The sequence below is a fragment of the Schistocerca piceifrons genome, chromosome 8, assembly GCF_021461385.2.
Source record: "Schistocerca piceifrons isolate TAMUIC-IGC-003096 chromosome 8, iqSchPice1.1, whole genome shotgun sequence".
In the NCBI taxonomy this organism is placed as follows: Eukaryota; Metazoa; Arthropoda; class Insecta; order Orthoptera; family Acrididae; genus Schistocerca; species Schistocerca piceifrons.
This window is the reverse complement of record NC_060145.1, coordinates 198,340,218-198,362,825: the sequence shown is the minus strand read 5'-3', so window position 1 is coordinate 198,362,825 and position 22,608 is coordinate 198,340,218.

Below are 22,608 nucleotides of genomic sequence, written 5' to 3'. Positions count from 1 at the left end.
CGAGCGGAGGCAGAAGCAGCCTCGACCGAAGTTTTAGAAGCCGGTCCCAATGTGCAAACTATTCCCGCTTTTGAAAAAAATGACTTGGCCGCAATGATCGAAGCAATAATGGAACGCAAGTTCGAAAGTCAAAGACAGGACCGTGAAATGCAGGAAAAATTAGATGAAAAGGACCGTGAAGAAAAAGAGAAGACCGACAGACGGCATAATAAAAATCAGGTCCTTACAAATCTGTGCAATTCAGTAAAAGCAGACATAAATTCAGTAAAAACAGATCTGCAAACGGAGATAAATGACCTAAATACACGGTTAAAGGCAGACATAACAGCTGATTTAAATACCCTGTTGGGTAATGTCCAAAGCCAAATCAGTAGTCAGATCACGATCATGAGGCTAGAAATTGACACACAAGTAGAGTCAAAAATAGAGGATATTTCAAAACGGTTAGATGAAAAAATCGAAGCAGCCAAGGGAGAGATAAATTCAAAAGTGATGGAATATCAAAAACAATCTGCGGCCTTGAAAGAAGATTATACTGCAATCTCTGATGAGGTCAAAGGAGTTAAAACCGCAGTAGACACGATCGAGAATGTTGTTGATGATATTTCCAAACAGATTGAGACGCTTAATGTAGAGGATCAAATAAAGAATACTGTTAAGGCACATGCTGAAGCATTGTCCGAACACTACCAAGAGTGGATTAAAAACAAAGACGGATTCATAGAAAACAAGGTCAAGAAAGAACTCAGGGAAACTGTCAAAAACGTGACCTTTGAAATATTGGCAGCCCCTGGAAAAACAGGGGACACGGTGATGTCAGAATTAGGCCAGATAAGACGAACGTTAGCTCAAGATTTACCTGAATGGCGTCAACAGATAGTTGATGAAGTTCGTACACTAAAATGTCAAGTTAAAAATTCCCCACCTCCCGTGTCAGGAGAGTGGAATAATTCACCACGAAATAATTCACCACGATGTAATGAACAACAGCAGGTACATTACCGTTCACCATTTGATAACGCTCAAACTCATAGTTCTATAGAAGCACAATTTAACCAGAGTACCAGCCGACCCACTTTTGTCTGTTTGATGCAGGAGGAAAGCGTGATCAAACATCGTGTTTTTCGGACCTTTCACCCACAGAAAAGAGAAATTCATCCTGTAGTGTTCCTCCGAAATTTTTCAGGAATTTTCCCGAATAGCTGGAGTGACCGCCATCGAATTCAGTTCGTTACTGGATTTATCGTAGGCGATGCTGCCTTATGGGGAACCGAAATGGTCGACTCTTGTAAAAGTTACAAAGAGTTTGAACAGATGTTTTTAGGTAAATTCTGGAGTTCTGGTGTGCAGCAGCGCCTGAGAAAAGAGGTTTACAACGCCGAAGTGTTTAACAGTAAGCGCGGTAGTTTGAGAAGATATTTCGAAAAGTATTTAGAGAAAATCAAGTTCTGGGATTCGCCGATCACCGCCAAAGACGTTATTGTTGTTGTTGTTGTGGTCTTCAGTCCTGAGACTGGTTTGATGCAGCTCTCCATGCTACTCTATCCTGTGCAAGCTTTTTCATCTCCCAGTACCTACTGCAACCTACATCCTTCTGAATCTGCTTAGTGTATTCATCTCTTGGTCTCCCTCTACGATTTTTACCCTCCACGCTGCCCTCCAATACTAAATTGGTGATCCCTTGATGCCTCAGAACATGTCCTACCAACCGATCCCTTCTTCTGGTCAAGTTGTGCCACAAACTTCTCTTCTCCCCAATCCTATTCAATACTTCCTCATTAGTTATGTGATCTACCCATCTAATCTTCAGCATTCTTCTGTAGCACCACATTTCGAAAGCTTCTATTCTCTTCTTTTCCAAACTATTTATCGTCCATGTTTCACTTCCATACATGGCTACACTCCATACGAATACTTTCAGAAATGACTTCCTGACATTTAAATCAATACTGGATGTTAACAAATTTCTCTTCTTCAGAAACGCTTTCCTTGCCATTGCCAGCCTACATTTTATATCCTCTCTACTTCGACCATCATCAGTTATTTTGCTCCCCAAATAGCAAAACTCCTTTATACTTTAAGTGCCTCATTTCCTAATCTAATTCCCTCAGCATCACCCGACTTAATTAGACTACATTCCATTATCCTTGTTTTGCTTTTGTTGATGTTCATCTTATATCCTCCTTTCAAGACACTGTCCATTCCATTCAACTGCTCTTCCAAGTCCTTTGCTGTCTCTGACAGAATTACAATGTCATCGGCGAACCTCAAAGTTTTTATTTCTTCTCCATGAATTTTAATACCTACTCCTAATTTTTCTTTTGTTTCCTTTACTGCTTGCTCAATATACAGATTGAACAACATCGGGGAGAGGCTACAACCCTGTCTTACTCCCTTCCCAACCACTGCTTCCCTTTCATGTCCCTCGACTCTTACAACTGCCATCTGGTTTCTGTACAAATTGTAAATAGCCTTTCGCTTCCTGTATTTTACCCCTGCCTCCTTTAGAATTTGAAAGAGAGTATTCCAGTCAACATTGTCAAAAGCTTTCTCTAAGTCTACAAATGCTAGAAACGTTGGTTTGCCTTTCCTTAATCTTTCTTCTAAGATAAGTCGTTATGTCAGTATTGCCTCACATGTTCCAGTGTTTCTACGGAATCCAAACTGATCTTCCCCGAGGTTGGTTTCTACTAGTTTTTCCATTCGTCTGTAAAGAATTCGTGTTAGTATTTTGCAGCTGTGACTTATTAAGCTGATAGTTCGGTAATTTTCACATCTGTCAACACCTGCTTTCTTTGGGATTGGAATTATTATATTCTTCTTGAAGTCTGAGGGTATTTCGCCTGTTTCATACATCTTGCTCACCAGATGGTAGAGTTTTGTCAGGACTGGCTCTCCCACGGCCGTCAGTAGTTCAATGGAATATTGTCTACTCCGGGGGCCTTGTTTCGACTCAGGTCTTTCAGTGCTCTGTCAAACTCTTCACGCAGTATCGTATCTCCCATTTCATCTTCATCTACATTCTCCTCCATTTCCATAATATTGTACTCAAGAACATCGCCCTTGTATAGACCCTCTATATACTCCTTCCACCTTTCTGCTTTCCCTTCTTTGCTTAGAACTGGGTTTCGATCTGAGCTCTTGATATTCATACAAGTCGTTCTCTTATCTCCAAAGGTCTCTTTAATTTTCCTGTAGGCGGTATCTATCTTACCCCTAGTGAGATAGGCCTCTACATCCTTACATTTGTCCTCTAGCCATCCCTGCTTAGCCATTTTGCACTTCCTGTCGATCTCATTTTTGAGACGTTTGTATTCCTTTTTGCCTGTTTCACTTACTGCATTTTTATATTTTCTCCTTTCATCAATTAAATTCAGTATTTCTTCTGTTACCCAAGGATTTCTACTAGCCCTCGTCTTTTTACCTACTTGATCCTCTGCTGCCTTCACTACTTCATCCCTCAAAGCTACCCATTCTTCTTCTACTGTATTTATTTCCCCCATTCCTGTCAATTGCTCCCTTATGCTCTCCCTGAATCTCTGTGCAACCTCTGGTTCTTTTAGTTTATCCAGGTCCCATCTCCTTAAATTCCCACCTTTTTGCAGTTTCTTCAGTTTTAATCTACAGGTCATAACCAATAGATTGTGGTCAGAATCCACATCTGCCCCTGGAAATGTCTTACGATTTAAAACCTGGTTCCTAAATCTCTGTCTTACCATTATATAATCTATCTGATACCTTTTAGTATCTCCAGGGTTCTTCCATGTATACAACCTTCTTTCATGATTCTTAAACCAAGTGTTAGTTATGATTATGTTGTGCTCTGTGCAAAATTCTACAAGGCGGCTTACTCTTTCATTTCTGTCCCCCAATCCATATTCACCTACTATGTTTCCTTCTCTCCCTTTTCCCACACTCGAATTCCAGTCACCCATGACTATTAAATTTTCGTCTCCCTTCACAATCTGAATAATTTCTTTTATTTCATCATACATTTCTTCAATTTCTTCGTCATCTGCAGAGCTAGTTGGCATATAAACTTGTACTACTGTAGTAGGTGTGGGCTTCGTATCTATCTTGGCCACAATAATGCGTTCACTATGCTGTTTGTAGTAGCTTACCCGCATTCCTATTTTCCTATTCATTATTAAACCTACTCCTGCATTACCCCTATTTGATTTTGTGTTTATAACCCTGTAGTCACCTGACCATAAGTCTTGTTCCTCCTGCCACCGAAATTCACTAATTCCCACTATATCTAACTTCAACCTATCCATTTCCCTTTTTAAATTTTCTAACCTACCTGCCCGATTAAGGGATCTGACATTCCACGCTCCGATCCGTAGAACGCCAGTTTTCTTTCTCCTGATAACAACATCCTCTTGGGTAGTCCCCGCCCGGAGATCCGAATGGGGGACTATTTTACCTCCGGAATATTTTACCCAAGAGGACGCCATCATCATGTAATCATACAGTAAAGCTGCATGCCCTCGGGAAAAATTACGGCTGTAGTTTCCCCTTGCTTTCAGCCGTTCGCAGTACCAGCACAGCAAGGCCGTTTTGGTTATTGTTACAAGGCCAGATCAGTCAATCATCCAGACTGTTGCCCTTGCAACTACTGAAAAGGCTGCTGCCCCTCTTCAGGAACCACACGTTTGTCTGGCCTCTCAACAGATACCCCTCCGTTGCGATTGCACCTACGGTACGGCTATCTGTATCGCTGAGGCACGCAAGCCTCCCCACCAACGGCAAGGTCCATGGTTCATGGGGGGGAAGACGTTATTATGATTCTAAAAACTAAGCTACCGATTGCGATCAGAGGAAAGTTAGTAAACGTATCCGAGGACGATACGGACACTTTCCTATCTGTGTTAGACTCGTTAGATCTGATTTACGAGGACGCTAGAGTTGATGTTGGCAACGCCCACTTCAGTGCAGGCGGCCAGCACAATACAGAATACGCAGGCAACAATAGTGCCCGAGCGAAAGCGCGTCACAGCGACGGCCATTACCAACCCCACAACGGTTTCAAAAATAAACACACTACGTACTCCAACAGTAAATACAAAAATAAGTACAATAACGGCCAAACATACAATCCAATATATAATTCGTCACCACCTCAGTACGGAAATGCAATTTATAATACACAGCCCCAACAATATGGAAACACGCAACAGATCAACGGTAATTATCAAAACGATCAGTCTTACGATTCAAATCGTCAGTGGAAAGGAAATAAATGGCATAATCAAGGTGGAAACCAACGTACACCTTTCAGTAACGGTTACAATCAACACAAGCCACAGCAAAATACCTTTCAGCCACAAAATATACACTTCACGCAACAAGCGAACGGACCTTCGGGAAGTCTGAAGCCTAAACGCCCGCATAATACGCAAATTTATTATGCGCAAGTGAATACGCCAGGACAACAAGATCCATTTCCAACCGAGTTCGTACCACAAAACCAACACCAGTTCCAGACGGAAGAAACTTTAAGAAATATAAATCAGCAGGAAAGTAAGCGTCGATCGGAAAATTAAAAGCAGCACCTTTGAGCCTCCTAGAGGATGCTGCAGGTTTGAATGGAGGCACCCTGTCCCTTAGTCCACACGAAATTAAAGCAATTAGGTATGACAAAGAGACAAACTTATGGGATGATCTAGTAGCAGACACTGAGACGAAAGACAATGATGACGTATGGGACGAACAAGTTCAAGCTTCCATAAGAGTATCAATTGCCAACATACCAGTAACAGCCATTGTAGATACAGGAGCTAATATAAATGTCTTATCTTTATGTTTATTTAAGCAAATATCCTCTGTATGCGAAGTTTTATCACTTCCAATTCAAGGTTGCACCGTTTCGGGAGCAATTGGTCCACTAACACAACGTGTAAATCTTCAGACTCAGCTTCAAATCCAGATACAATCTATTTCAGTAACGTGCATTTTTCTTATTGTTAAAAACCTATCGGCGCCATGTATCTTGAGTATGGAATTCTTGAGGCAGACGAAAGCTAAAATTGAGATCGAGTGTGGAATCTGTACTCTAGTAGCGAGCCAGCAACAAGTAACTGTAAATTTGTTAAGAAGTAAGGTGAAGACAAACTTTGGGGTGCTTCAAATAGCAGTACGGCCATGGACTAAAAGACAACAGTACAGTCAGACAGAAGACATGACAGATCTTGACAGTGTTAATGACGATGAGTACAAAGACCTAATTCCCGGACAGAATGAATTATACGGTAAAGCTAGTGAGTCCACTGAATTATCTAAACAACAGAAGAATGAGCTTTACAATTTGTTAACAGATTACGTTCAAGTATTTTCTAAGAAACCTGGACTAATAAAAGGCTTTGAATATCGAATGGATGTCCTGCCCCATTCAACCTACTGTAGAACAAGCTATTCCATTCCATATGCGAGACGCGAAGCTGTCAAGTGGGAGATCAGGAAAATGTTACGCTGGAATGTGATAGAAGTATCTCATTCACCTTATTCGAGTCCTTAATTGTCTGTACTAAAATCAGATGGTAGCGTAAGGCTAGTCCTAGATGAAAGATTAATCAATAAAATTATAGTACCCCTAAGAACGAGACCAGAGGCTCTTGAAGAGCATCTGCAGAAGTTTCATGGAGTTAAGTATTTGAGCACCCTTGATTTGAAAAGCAGTTACTGGCAAGTAAAACTTGCGCAGGATTCTAGGAAGTACAGTGCGTTTATATTTGTAGGTAGATCTTACCATTTCAAAGTTGTACCGTTTGGACTAAATGTTGAGTTCCGGAATTTTTATTTCTGACCTTAACTATGTACTAGGTCGTGAACTTTTAGGTGAGGTAACAGTCTATGTGGATGACGTTCTTGTAGCATCGAAAAATTGGGAAGATCATGTGGACCTTCTGCAAAAGGTATTTCAGCGATTCAGAGAGTATGGTGTTACAGCAAATCTTAAGAAATCCAAGTTTGGAAAAAGTGAAATTAAATTTTTAGGACACATCGTCACCCCTGAAGGAATTAAACCTGACCCGAAAAAATTGACTGCTATAAAAAACTTTCCAATCCCTGTTACAAAAAGGCAACTGAAAGGATTATCGGTCTTACGTCATTTTTGAGACGTTCTGTTCCCAATCAGGTATTGAACAATTCCGCTCTACACAACCTTTTAAAAAAGAATTCACATTGGAATTGGACGCCGGAATGCCAAGATGGATTTCAGAAAATCAAAGACAGTCTGGTTAACAGTAACATTCTCCATCATCCTCAGATGGATAAGGAATTTTGCATTACTGCAGACGCTTCCTTTGTGGGTATCGGCGCTTGTCTTTTCCATATTCAATTAGTAAATGGACACGAGCAAATCCAAGTGATCAGCTTTGCGAGTCGAGTGTTATCTGAGTGTGAAAAGTCTTATTCGGTTACGGAGTTGGAGGCACTCGCCGTAGTATGGGCTTTTAGGCGATTTATCTATTATATCTATGGAAGAAAAATTAAAGTCTATTCAGACCATCAAGCCTTATCATTCCTCCTTTCATGCAAGTTGCAACATCCCCGTCTTACTCGATGGTGCTTATTCCTGCAGTAATATGACTTTGACATTGTATACATAAAAGGTAAAGATAATGTTATAGCAGACGCACTTTCTCGCTCACCTGAGGGCTTACCAGAAACCAGCGAACTGGTGGAACAAATGTCTAATTATAAAGTTTTGTTAATGAAAGATCCAATTCACAGAAAGTATTTTCTTCAGTTATGTAGGCAGATTCAGATTCTTCAAACTACAGTTTCAAAATGGAAAAAGGTTAGACAAATTCTTCACGAAAATCCAGCCCATAAGTTGTCCAAGTTTTATAAAGTTCATAACCAAGTGCTATTTCATAAGACGTCTGAGTCATCTGAGAGGTGGTGTGTTTGCATCCCTCGAAATTTCATTGAACATCTTCTGTGGTACACTCACATTTCATGGGGTCACTACGGACCAGAAAAATGTAAAAGGAAAATTTCGACTTACTGTTATGTTCCGAATCTACATCAGAGAATCCATAAATTATTGAGAAACTGTGTCATCTGTCAAAAGGCAAAACCCTTAAACATTTCCACTTCAATCACACTAAATCCAATAATTGTTGAAAGGCCAAACCTGCTTCTTAGTATTGATCTGGCAGGTCCACTACCCACCGGTTGGGGAGGCGCTAAATACTTAGTAGCAATTCTGGACAACTTTTCTAAGCACATAAGACTGTACGCAGTGAAATCTTCTTGTGCAAATCCGATAATTCGTCGCATTGAAAATGATTATTTCCCACGATTCGGGGTTCCAGAATCAATGTTGTCCGATAATGCTTCAAATTTCACATCACGCCCGTGGCGTGCATTTCTTGCTCGCCATGGAATCAAACAAATTTTGATATCCCTGTTTCGACCGCAATCGAATCCGACAGAAAGAATCTTCAAAGAATTTAACAGATTTATAAGGACATACACTCTGAATAAGCAATCTAAGTGGGTAGACTTTGTAACACCTTTCGAACAGATTGTAAACCACCTTCCTCATCTGTCGACCGGATTCACGCCACATGAGTTAATGTCAAGATCAAAAGAAAGGAATGAATGGATAGACCCCCTTCCAAAGTTACAAGACAACGAATTGGACCTAGACGCAAAAATCAGGCAAGCTCTCATATCATTGACAATGTATGCTAACCTCCGAAAAAAGGCATTTGATAAGAAGGTAAACAGAGCTATAGATTTCAAAGAAGGAGAAAAGGAATTAGTCTGGACTCATTTTAAACCATCCCTGTTGTTAAAGAAGAATCGTAAGTGGCAACACATTTATGAAGGTCCCTTTGTGATAATGAGGAAACTACACATTGGTAGCTATTTGTTATCTGACCCTGCCACGAATAAAATCAAAGGGTTGTTCCACCATCATGATTTAAGAAAATTTTATAACGCCAGGAATTAAGTTAATTTAAGCTGTAAGAAAATTCTAAGGTACTAGAGACCAGGATTAACCAATGAGTAACAAGAACTGAACTGAACTGACTACCGACGTTAACCGGTGCTAAAAGGAAACCTTATGTATTAAAACAACGCGTCAGGAAAATAAAATACAGAATAAGTTGTAGACAAGTATTTACATGAATAATCTTTATGTAAACAGGAGGACATGTCCTAGAGGCGATTTTCAATTTTAGTTATAAGTTAGTATGTAAGAAAAATGATGTACTCGAGAGGTATTAATTAGCCCCGAGGTACTAAAATGAGGAAAGAGGAAGGAGCGAATAATGCACTTCTCTCGCTAAATAGTAATTTGAGAATGAGCAGGAAGGAACGAATAATGCACTTCTCTCGCTAAATAGTAATATGAAAATGATGATTATATGTACTTAGTATTAGTAAGTGAAATTTAATCGAGGACAAATTAATGACCTGTTTAAAAGGAAATACTTAAACGTCCAGACAAAAGAGGAAAGTTGTATGAAAAGATTCGATTCCATGAGGTTATTCCCTATTTTCAAATGTGACGTAAATAAGGCACCACCTATTAGCGCAAAACAGTCGGTAGGTTTAACTTGTAAATTCCAGCACAGTGCTGTGCCAGCGATAAAATAACATCTGTTTGAAGTAAACAGGTACCTAGGATTAAGCATGAACAGCCTGACGTTAACCTTAAGTAAAAGCGTGATGGAATAAAAAGGAAGTTTATTATACAACGCAAAGTAAGATGAGTCCAGACTATAAACAAATTGAGTAAAAAACCATATGAGTAACATGGTTTATTATGGCAACTTCACGGTACTATTGGGCATTAGCGATACTGCAAATTCACAAGCTAGCAGCAAATAGAATAAGAATCTCGGCCAAGCTTCACACTCTAGTGAGAGGCTTATATATACAAATGATAATTAATACCCAAATGCGTAATGCATAAACTTGACTTAGTCTAAGAAATGAACAAAGAGTAGTAAGCAAGCTGCAGCAAGATACATATTAGATATAAATGCTTGAAGTGATAGATTTTTACAGCATTATGGAGCTTTTCCAAACAGTTTATCTTTCACAGTAATGGGATAGCTGATGGCTCAGTGTTCTGTTTCAACTGATCCCTCACATTGCAGTCTTGTACACGGTCACTGTTTCGGTGCTAGCCATCTCCGGACGATGTTGCTCCTCCACCAAGACTGTTTCTCCATCTCAAATCAAGCTATGTCAGTCAATCACTATGTGGTAATCAACAGTATACCAGTGGACAGATGAGATTGAAAAGACACCACTGATATACTGTAATAAGCATCACAGTTGATTGTGCGATCAATTTTAGCAATTTTACCAGATTTTCACAAAGCTGACCAGTGACGCGGCAGCATGCTTCCCAGTTTCTGTATCATCGCTAAACCGCCTCTCCTCTACTTTGCAAGTACCATTACAAATGTAGATAGATGACTGAGCAGTAAGTCCATTCATTGTTAATTCTGAAACATTTACACCAATTTATACCAGACAGCGATCTATATATTTCTAGCTCTTCGATCATAGTGCGTAATTTACGATTACGATTGCCCATCGTTCCCTATGTGGATGGGAGTCACAGAGCATTCTCGCATTCTTAGGATAAAGCCCTACCCCCATGAACCATGGACCTTGCCGTTGGTGGGGAGGCTTGCGTGTCTCAGCGATACAGATAGCCGTACCGTAGGTGCAACCACAACGGAGGGGTATCTGTTGAGAGGTCAGACAAACGTGTGGTTCCTGAAGAGGGGCAGCAGCCTTTTCAGTAGTTGCAGGGCAATAGTCTAGATGATTGAGTGATCTGGCCTTGTAACACTAACCAAAACGGCCTTGCTGTGCTGGTACTGCGAACGGCTGAAAGTAAGGAGAAACTACGGCCGTAATTTTTCCCGAGGGCATGCAGCTTTACTGTATGGTTAAATGATGATGGCATCCTCTTGGGAAAAACATTCCGGAGGTAAAATAGTCCCCCATTCGGATCTCCGGGTGGGGACTATACAAGAGGACGTCGTTAGCAGGAGAAAGAAACTGGCCTTCTACGGATCGGAGTGTGGAATGTCATTTCCCTTAATCGGGCAGGTAGGTTAGAAAATTTAAAAAGGGAAATGGATAGGTTAAAGTTAGATGTAGTGGGAATTAGTGAAGTTCGGTGGCAGAAGGAACAAGACTTTTGGTCAGGTGAATACTGGATTATAAATACAAAATCAAATAAGGGTAATGCAGGAGCAGGTTTAATAATCAATAAAAGAAATAGGAGTACGGGTAAGCTACTACAAACAGCATAGTGAACGCATTATTGTGGCCGAGATAGACACGAAGCTCATGCCTACTACAGTAGTACAAGTTTATATGCCAACTAGCTCTGCAGATGATGAAGAAATTGAAGAAGTGTATGATGAAATAAAAGAAATTATTCAGATAGTGAAGGGAGACGAAAATTTAATAGTCATGGGTGACTGGAATTCTTCAGTAGGAAAAGGGAGAGAAGGAAACATAGTAGGTGAATATGGATTGGGGGTAAGAAACGAGAGAGGAAGCCGCCTGGTAGAATTTTGCACAGAGCACAACCTAATCATAGCTAACACTTGGTTCAAGAATCATAAAAGAAGGGTGTATACATGGAAGAAGCCTGGATATACTGACAGGTTTCAGATAGATTATATAATGGTAAGACAGAGATTTAGGAACCAGGTTTTAAATTGTAAGACATTTCCAGGGGCAGATGTGGACTCTGACCACAATCTATTGGTTATGAACTGTAGATTAAAACTGAAGAAACTGCAAAAAGGCGGGAATTTACGGAGGTGGGACCTGGATAAACTGAAAGAACCAGAGGTTGTACAAAGTTTCAGGGAGAGCATAAGGAAACAATTGACAGGATTGGGGGAAAGAAATACAGTAAAAGAAGAATGGGTAGTTTTGAGGGATGAAGTGGTGAAGGCAGCAGAGGAGCAAGTAGGTAAAAAGACGAGGGCTAGTAGATGAAATATTGAATTTAAGCGATCAAAGGAGAAAATATAAAAATGCAGTAAATGAAGCAGGCAAAAAGGAATACAAACGTCTCAAAAATGAGCCGACAGGAAGTGCAAAATGGCTAAGCAGGGATGGCTAGAGGACAAATGTAAGGATGTAGAGGCTTATCTCACTAGGGGTAAGATAGACACTGCCTACAGGAAAATTAAAGAGGCCTTTGGAGAAAGGAGAGCCACTTGTATGAATATCAAGAGCTCAGATGGAAACCCAGTTCTAAGCAAAGAAAGGAAGGCAGAAAGGCGGAAGGAGTATATAGAGGGTCTATACAAGGGCGATGTTCTTGAGTACAATATTATGGAAATGGAGGAGGATGTAGATGAAGACGAAATGGGAGATATGATACTGCTTGAAGAGTTTGACAGAACACTGAAAGACCTGATTCGCAACAAAGCTCCGGGAGTAGACAACATTCCATTAGAACTACTGACAGCCTTGGGAGAGCCAGTCCTGACAAAACTCTACCATCTGGTGAGCAGGCGAAATACCCTCAGACTTCAAGAAGAATATAATAATTCCAATCCCAAAGAAGGCAGGTGTTGACAGATGTGAAAATTACCGAACTATCAGCTTAATAAGTCACAGCTGCAAAATACTAACGCGAATTATTTACAGACGAATGGAAAAACTGGTAGAAGCCGACCTCGGGGAAGATCAGTTTGGATTCCGTAGAAATATTGGAACACGTGAGGCAATACTGACCCTACGACTTATCTTAGAAGTTAGATTATGTATTTGTATGGAGTGTAGCCATGTATGGAAGTGAAACGTGGACGATAAATAATTAGACAAGAAGAGAATAGAAGCTTTCGAAATGTGGTGCTACAGAAGAATGCTGAAGATTAGATGGGTAGATCACATAACTAATGAGGAGGTATTCTGAAGCATCAAGGGGTCATCAATTTAGTACTGGAGGTCAGCGTGGAGGGTAAAATTCGTAGAGGGAGACCAAGAGATGAATACACTAAGCAGATTCAGAAGGATGTAGGTTGCAGTAGGTACTGGGAGATGAAGAAGCTTGCACAGGATAGAGTAGCATGGAGAGCTGCATCAAACCAGTCTCTGGACTGAAGACCACAACAACAACAACAACAACATAGGATAAAGTTAGAGACTGGGAGATCTTCTTGCATTGTCTTTGACCAACGCTCCCTGCAACACTGTCACAGATTTAATCTGCGGCTGACCAGAAGTAGACCACCACATTTCACATTTCATGAAGAAACAGAACGAAATGAGTCTGTAAGTAATGTCCCGCAACCATCCAAGAGCACAAGATTTCTCCAGATGCGCGAATGTCGAGGAAGTTAGCACCCCTTTTCGGTGTATAGTAGATATGAAAGAGTTGTGATGGTATAACAGACGGTTAAGAACAAGAAATGAGTGGTTTTGTTCGTGATGGAGCACCAGGCGGTCGGAGTTTGAAGCATTTTATGTAAATAAATTCGCTGTAGATTCCAGAGTATTGTTCTAGTGTCTAGGGTCAGTACCAAGAAGGTATTGGTAAGAGAGAACATAAGCACATGCACCCCAAAGGCTACACGGTTCTACAATTGAAACACGCTATAATGTTAGATCGTTGCGGCTTCCGATCTATTAGTCGTGTGGAATGCAACGCGGCTACTATTCCAATGAAAGAAATATATTTCCAGCACATCACATATATTCTTCTTGCAGTTTCTCTACGATTAACTATGGTGACAGAATCTAAAATGAAAAAAAACTTCCTCCTTAAAACATCAGTTCTTCGTGATACATGCGTAATATTGCTTTCCAGAGGTGTATAGCGCCCACTGTTCACATCTGATCACAGTTCAGAAACTACATTATGCGCACATCATTCCTATATAAAATAATCGTTAGTAACGGAGAATGCCTCGTACAAAGAAACAGACAAACGCATAGCAGCGGTATTTGACATGTGAAATTACAAGTCATGCTGCCACTTACTCTGTAACAGGACATCTGTCAAGCAGATGTATACACCTCACAAACAACCTGTCGCTAACTTAGAATCACTGTAGCTATGACACTGAAGACTCGATTTCATACCCAAGATTCGGCAGTGGAATGTAGTACGTCGCATCAATCTTCGTTCGTCTAAAGGGATGTGTCGAAACAAGATGTACATATTTCATCACATATGAGATGGAAGTTCTCTGATGACAGCTGTGTGAGGGTTGAAATTTTTACGTTTTTGAACTTGTTAACTGGAGACTGTGTACGACGGAACTTCTGGCAAATAATGTGAAAGCAAATACTTTTCTAAATTCCGATTACTGAATCTGATGTAGGAACGCCTTTGCTACTCTACTTTTAAATACGAATATAGCTGTGCAAATTAATTTTGCTGAGTGTGGCATTAATCTAAATTGCATATGAGTCCTAGCAACAAATATAAAGAATTTTTGTCACTAATACTGAAAGTGACTTTGTCATGTAGCAATCACACACAATTCCCAACTGTTACGTAACGAAAATATGCCCTCTTAGAGAAACACATCAACTAAATTTATTTGAAATGTTATAAATAAATATTCTTAATTTCATCTGAAACGGTTCTTTTAGGCTCTACTATTTTTTGTTATCTGTGCAACAGATAGCTCGGATCTTCTCTGTCTGCACAGTGCTAAAATCTGAAGTACTGAACTGTATGACCTTTAACAAATAACTGCGCAGCAAACAACTTCGGTTTATTTTATTTTCACAAATTAAATTATTGTTTTGTTTCCGCAAATATGTTTCACTCTCTACGCTGCAGGGCAAGGCGTGACAGTGTAGTTTTTATCAGATATACTTTTCCTCTAACAGTGAGGATAAACTGCAGTCCAATATTTATAAATGAAGAGTAAAATATACTGCAAACATATTGAATCCTTTTAATGTGGCAGAAAAGAGTGGAACTAACAGGAACTATAACCCTTCCCTTAACATTGTCATATACCACAAAAATTACTTTTACACAATATTAAAATTACGTAAAATTTACTTTTTTTAAATGAAATGCTTTAACTAACAGTGGAGGGAGGGGTGCCAACATGTAGATAGTGCTAGACACATTGAGATCTTTACATTACAATAATTACGCAAGTAAATCTTGCAGCAAAATAAACTCAATGGAAACTACCTTTTTTCCAAATAAATTGACTCTCTACAAAATCCTCTTAAATAATCCTATATCATGAACTACACATTAGGGAGCATCTTAATCTCTGTGTGGTAATCCACCAACCAAGTTCCTCATTCTGCCATGAGAAAATGGCCGCAACTACTTCCAACTCCCTTGCTCTGACGAGCTCTACCCAATATAACTTTTGGTAACCAATGAATATGTATCACTCATGTTTTCAAACCTGCAAAGATGCTCGTAGTGGTAAACATTCATAATAAACTGTCAAATACACCAAACAAATTGCCATTTCGAGTGATAAGTACATCTTGCATAAACATTTCTCCCAGTATGTGCACCCTTCAGTGTTCATATCTTGTAAAATCTCTTTCTCCCCCTCCCCCAGATGTTCTTTCAGCTTTCCGAAAAGATGTAAATCACATGGTATCAGATGTGGCTTCCCGGTCTGCACCACCCATTCCCTGCTGCCTCAGTCGAATTGTTGGCATTATTTCACGGCTGGACTCGACATTGCATTTGGTTCATATAAAGCCACCAAAATATCACCGTGAATCTGTGTGCAACTCAGACGTTTTGCCGACAAGAATCGTACAGTTCCTCGTACATTAGCTTTCGAGTACGTTTTCAGTAGCCACCCCATTTCACTCCCCCCCCCCCTCTCTGACGCACCTATTATCCATATCGCAGTAGAACTGTATCTGCAAGAAACCCAGAACATGTACTCTTTTCAGAATAGACGCCACTCTTGTTGCGCAGTCGTCTTAATGTGGGACAGCATATGTAACTTACATCTTGAAGTGCCCATGTAAGATCCTTACCAAAAGAAGGGACGGGCTAGTTGGGCAACTGAAGTGGTACCTGTGAACCTGTGAACAGTGAACATGTAGCGGCAGACCATGACTAGAATTGGCGCGGTATAGACGGCGAAGAGTTAATAGTTATACAAAGTTGAAAATATTAGTACAAGACAAAAGATTTGAGAGAGTATAAAAACACCTGAAACCCATGTTGGTGTGCTTTTGGGGTTCCATGGCTCAATATGTAAAAGCAGAACCTTGTAGGAGCAGTTTGTTGTCCATCTGTCATTCTGTTAAGACTCCTTTTTCTCAGGAGTGGGTACAAGTGTCAAGTTGAAATATGTCAAATACTAAGATCTATGGTTCCTTAACAGTGTAACAAATTTAAGCTCCTCATTTATGTCACATATTTTGATACTGCTACACTCAATCATCAAAGATGAACTAATTGTATCCACGTCAGGCATGTTTATCCAGCGGTAAAGCATGTGCCTGGAAACAGAGAGGCCGTCGAATCGGATCTCGCTTTTTTTCCGTTTGCGTATTAACGTAGCTTTGATCTCTCAGCTATGTGAGGACTTCGAGGCTTATAAACTCCAACCTTCAGTTGGAGGGAAGGTATGTGCAAAATAGTATTTTTTCAGCCGCTGGAGTATAGGCTGTCCCTTACGACAGGTATACAGTGAAGGAATAGAATCGGCTTGCCTTAATGATGACAGGTGTACATTGTGGGAATTGAATCGGCCTGCCTTAATGACCTGCTTTGCAGTGTATCCTGTATATTAGTGGCACACAACAGTTTTGCAGCCCCATATACATAGGCAGGGCAAAGACTGGGGAAGGAACTGAGGGAGTTGGAGGAGGAGATGCACAGGTAGAAGGGCAGAAGGAGGTGGAGAGCTGCTGGGGTGAAGAGGGGATGGGTAGAGAGAATGGGACTGAAGAGTTGGCCTGAGAAGTGAAAGCAGTGCTGGACATTGAGGGTGTGGAGAGAAGGAGGACACAGAGGGGAAGGAGGAGATTTGTCTAACATATGTGTCGAATGAATCCACGTGTGAGGCCCTCCCCTCTCTCTGTCCATTGACTTTTGTCCCCTACCTCACCACCTGCGCTGTGGAGTCATATATGTAAAGGTGTGGTGTACCCAGCCCCTGCTGTATATGTTGTCCAGTAAGGCAGATGGGTAGTGTGACATTAGTAATCACCTACTTCACATCACCAACAAAGAAGCATTTCCATGGATATGTCAGTAAACCATCACATCTGGCAGTGTATGTCATGTATGATTGTGCTGTGCTGCTCACTCCACAGTGATTCCACGTCTCTGTGAGACACAGTTGCAACCAAGGTAAGGACTACAGTGTTCCTTTCAGTTGTTACATACAGTCCTATACCTGCAATACCATAGAGTTGTCCTCCACATATATGCATGACATTGTGTCACTTAAGTGCATGGTACACAAACACAACTCCTCCTCAGCATATAACGATGCCACACTCCTGCAGATATACATAGGCGGTAAAGCCACATGCCTCGTTTTGGAACTTCACGTCGCTTGCAAGTAGGAAAACGTCGAAATGAAAACTAACGGCAATCGAGCAAGAGACCCAAATACAAACTAAAGCAAAGACTTTCACAGACGGGATAGTTACAAGCAAAGAAAATCACGGCTGGCTTTGATCAGTGCTACAGCTTCCTCAAGTACAACCTCCGATATGGTCCAACAGCGTGACGTCCGCTAACAGTACAACAGACAATGCGCAACTTCATCCAGAGCCTCTGAGACTGCACAAAAACATGAAGCGCAATTGCAGGCCATGAGGGACTGTCAGACAAGCACGCAATTCACGGCACATCAGTGTTACGTCACGTCAGTGTTTCTGATATGTACAGTTAGTTGTAGGGCATGTGCTCTATGGTCAGCTCACCTACAGTTTACTCATCTTTGTACCAGGATGTGTAACGAAGAATATTACATATAAATAAGTATTACAGTAAATAAATAAATCGTTACAATCTTTTGCACTGCGTTTTACTGCCCACATTATTGATGATGTAACCACATACATCCTATTTCTGTAGCATTAAATCTTTTATGAAGTCCCAATGTCTGCACTGCAGTCTACATTCCAGTGGCTGCAACACGGGGAACACAGGTAATGTGATGTTCTAACGAAATGTTTAGCAGAATAATTGAGCTCTGTCGTTGGCCTACATATACCACAGCTCGTGAAGACGAGGTCGATAGAAAGGGATGGTAGGCTGATATTTGGCGATCGCACACACGGGGCGAAATCGCGGATACTTGACTGGTTATCTATATACACTGAGGTGACAAAAGTCATGGGATAGCGACTTGCACGTATAAAGATAGAGGTAGTAGCGTACACGGGTATAAAAGGGGAATGAATTGGCGGAGTTATTTGTACTCAGGTGATTCATTTGACACAATTATGGTCGCACGACGGGAATTAACATATTTTGAATGCAGAATGGTGGCTAGAGCTAGACGAGTGGCACATTCCACTTCGGATATCGTTAGGGAATTCAATATTCAGAGATTCAAAGTGACAGGAGTTTGCCGAGATTACCAAATTTGAGGCATTACATCTCACCAAAGACAACACCGTGGCCGACGACCTTCTCTTAACGACCGAGAGCAGCTGCGTTTGTGCAGAGTTATCAGTGCTAACCGACAAGCATCACTGCATGAAATTACCGCAGAAATCGTTGTGGGACGTACGACGAACGTATCTGTTTGGACACAGCGGCGAAATTTGGTGTTAATAGGCTGTGGCAACAGACGACTGGCCGGCCGGTGTGGCCGTGCGGTTCTAGGCGCTTCAGTCTGGAACCGCGTGACCGCTACGGTCGCAGATTCGAATCCTTCCTGGGGCATGGATGTGTGTGATGTCCTTAGGTAAGTTAGGTTTAAGTAGTTCTAAGTTCTAGGGGACTTATGACCTCAGATGTCGAGTCCCATAGTGCTCAGAGCCATTTTAACCATTTGAACAGACGACTAAGGCGAGTGCCTTTGCTAGCAGCATGACATCACCTGGAGCACTTCTCCTTGGCTCTTGACCATACCAGTTGGACTCTAGACGACTGGAAAACCGTCGTCGATTTCAGGTGGTAAGAGATGATGATAAGGTTCGAGTGTGGAGCAGACCCCAAGAAGCCATGGACCCACATTGCCAACAAGGCACTGTCCGAGATGTGTCCGAGCTGGTGATGGCCCCATAATGGTGTGAGCTGTATTTACATGGAATGGGCTGGGTCCTCTGGCCCAAGTGAACCGATCACTGACTAGAAATGGCTATGTTCGGTTACTTGGAGACCGTCTGCAGACAATCAAGGACTTTATGTTGCCAAGCAATGACAGAACTTTTATAGATGACAATGCGCCATGTCGCGGGGGCACAATTGTTGGCGATTAACTTGAAGAAAATTCTGGATAGTTTGAGCGAATGAACTGGCCAACCAGATCGCTCGACATGAGTCAAATGTTTCAAATGGCTCTAAGCACTATGGGACTTAACATCTGAGGTCATGAGTCCCCTAGAACTTAGAACTACTTAAACCTAATGAAACCCAAAGAGATCACACACATCCATGCCCGAGGCAGGATTCGAACCTGCGACCGTAGTAGCAGCGCGGTTCCGGACTGAAGGACCTAGAACCGCTCGGCCACAGCGGCCAGCCTACATGAATCCCATCGAACATTTGTGAAACATAATGGAGAGTTCAGTTCTTGCACACAATCCTGCACCGGCAACATTTTCGCAATTATGGATGGCTATAGAGATATCATGACTCAATATTTCTGCAGGATTCTTCCAACGGGTTAATGAGTCCATGCCACGTCGAGTTATTGCAGTATACTAGGCACTATATTGCACTATACCAGGCAAAATGAGGTGCGACACTATATCAGGTGGTATCCTATGACTTTTTTCACCTCAGTGTACATAATTTAGTACAGAACCGTCAGAGCTTAAGCCAAACTCGCTCTTGTTCGTACTTTTTTTAAGTGTTGCTGCAAATGTGTGGATAAAAGTCTCCCCAAAATAAATCATTTACTATGGTAATTGAAAGAAAAACAGCCCTCAGTCGCCATAAATTAAAGGAATTAAACGGGTTTCAACACCGCTAGGTGTGTCTTTCTCAGAATTTTCTATATTCTGTTCGTAACAGCGTGCACTCTTGCACCATAGTAAATGCAATTTTTTTTGGTACATGGCTGCCCGTTCAGAGACCGCGAATAGTTACAACTGAAAGAATATAGAATATAGAATATAGATCATTCTTTGATTTAAATTCTGAGGAAGACACTCCTAGCAGTGTTGAAACCCGGTTAATTCGTTTAAATATAGTGATCGAGGGCTGTTTTTCTTTCAGTTGTAACTGTTCACTGTCTCTGAACGTGCAGCTATATGCGAAAAAAAATGCATTTACTATGGTGCAAGAGGGCACGCTATTACGAACCTCCCTCAGAGTGAAATTGATCAGGTTTTGAGCCCTGGTCTGACTATCATTTTTTATATGACTAGAAGTTTCTTTTCCGGCTGTTTATTTGCTTCCATACATGTGTAAGTTTCGTGATAACCGCGTGTTGTCGATATATGAAGCATACTGTCAGTACCATTTCCCTGAAACAGAGTTACGGCGTTATTAAATTTAGTTTGTGTGGCTTTCTCTAGCGGTTAAACAACTGTGTCTGATATTTGTTTTTTTCACTTTCGGGCAGATCGTCACTGGCAACAGCAGCGCATAGCGCTGGATACTGGCGTCGATAGCTTGACGTCAGCTATTCGATTACTGACGCATAATGGCGAGCCGTTGCTTTTTTTAAACGCATCTTGCGTAACAGCGTTAACGCAAACGTGATGGGCGGCCAGAGCAGTGCACGCAGCCACGCAGCGCGGCGTCATTGGATTCCCTGCGAAGCGGGGCCGCGCAGGGGCTAATGTGGCGCTGAAAGCCGCGTTCCGATGGAAATGGCGGGGAAGCGGCTTAAACGCCGGGGCAGGAGTCCCGCCGGCGCGACGGTGCCGAAATTGGCGAATAAATAGCGCACTGCGAATCGCGAGTGGTGAGCAATCCGGTGGCAAAGCGGACTCGCCGCTGCGGGGCAGCTCTGCAGCGATGCCGTGTAAGTCATACTCATTCCTACTGTTAGATACAGGTGATTATCACCCTCTAACAATACCACCACTTGCAAAGTAGGTTAGAAATCAGATTAATAATGTTGCTCACGAAGCATATGTTCGCTTTATCGGGCGGCAACAAAGTTATTGACTGTGGATGGTATCGTCAGAATGGAAATAATGAAGTCACTGTAAAAAAAGTCATTAATTTTGGCACTTATCTTGAATGGATTCCCACGTAGATTTCGTCGAAGTTGTTATGGCTCATCTTGTTGATTCTAGGATGATTCCACTTTGACTGCTAGAAGGTCCAGATCTGTATTTTAGCAATATTTGAAGACCTAAAAATGCGTTTTTCGGGAAATTCTTAATGATCAAACAATCCCAGCTCAGAACAATAGTATGGTAGAAATAATTTTTGACTTGGTGTTCACGATCCACATTTTTATTAAACTTCTTGTAAATTCACATATACTTCTTCTTAATTGTCACATCATCAAGAAAACGGTTTTGTATGAATCTTCATATATTTAATTTCCACTTTAACCAAACACAAGACTTGACTGTTTCTTTACAAAGCGAAATAACAACTTAACTTCTGCAAAATGAAACAAAGACTGCTCTGTGCGCATTCGCGCCAAAACGGTTACAGGTAAGTCAAAGATTATGACAGTCTCCCAGAAATGAATACACACAAGAACCATATCACTGTAATATATCGATACTTCGGAGTACCTATACATTAATAAAACCAAATGTGAATATTGTCACAAAAATATGTCTGTTACTTCGCAGAAAACTAGTACGATATGACTGGTATCGAGAACTGGGGTTGGAGTGCCGTAATGGTAACGTAAATAAAGAACCATTACAACCCCCATCACCATCAATAACAACAATACTATCTAAAGATTACGGCATGTCACTGCCACGGTCCTTCTATTTTTTTTCTCTGGCGTTCTCCTGTTTTCTAGATAATTTTACTCTTCATTCTTCAGAGTATGACCTGTCATTTTTTGCAGTACCTTCTGTTTTCATTTTCTCTTCTTCTGAACGATAGCCGCCCGGCGCTTATTGTCCTTTCAGTATTTTGAAAGTACATTAGCTGCTGTAGTTCATTTTTTAATTGACCCCTCTCCATAGCCTTTAAATTCGTTCTATCTAATGACATCAGTTACCACCTTTCACTCCACGTGTTCAACTTGATAAACTGTTTTTGCTTCCTGTGTTTCCTGACCTGTTTACTAGCGACTGGCATCTTTCAGAAAAAAAAACTATTTGCTGCTGCAGTTCCTTTTAATATCTGTGATTGCATTATGGTCATTTCTGCCGTTTTATAGTCAAATATTCCTTAAGTACTCATCGTCGTGATTCTGATTTTGCCGGTGTTGGTTTTAAGATCGATTTTGTTTTCGCAATATCTGGATAACCTACACTTATTTTTCACAGTCAGTTGTTACAGTGTCATGTATAAAAGTTATACTGTGA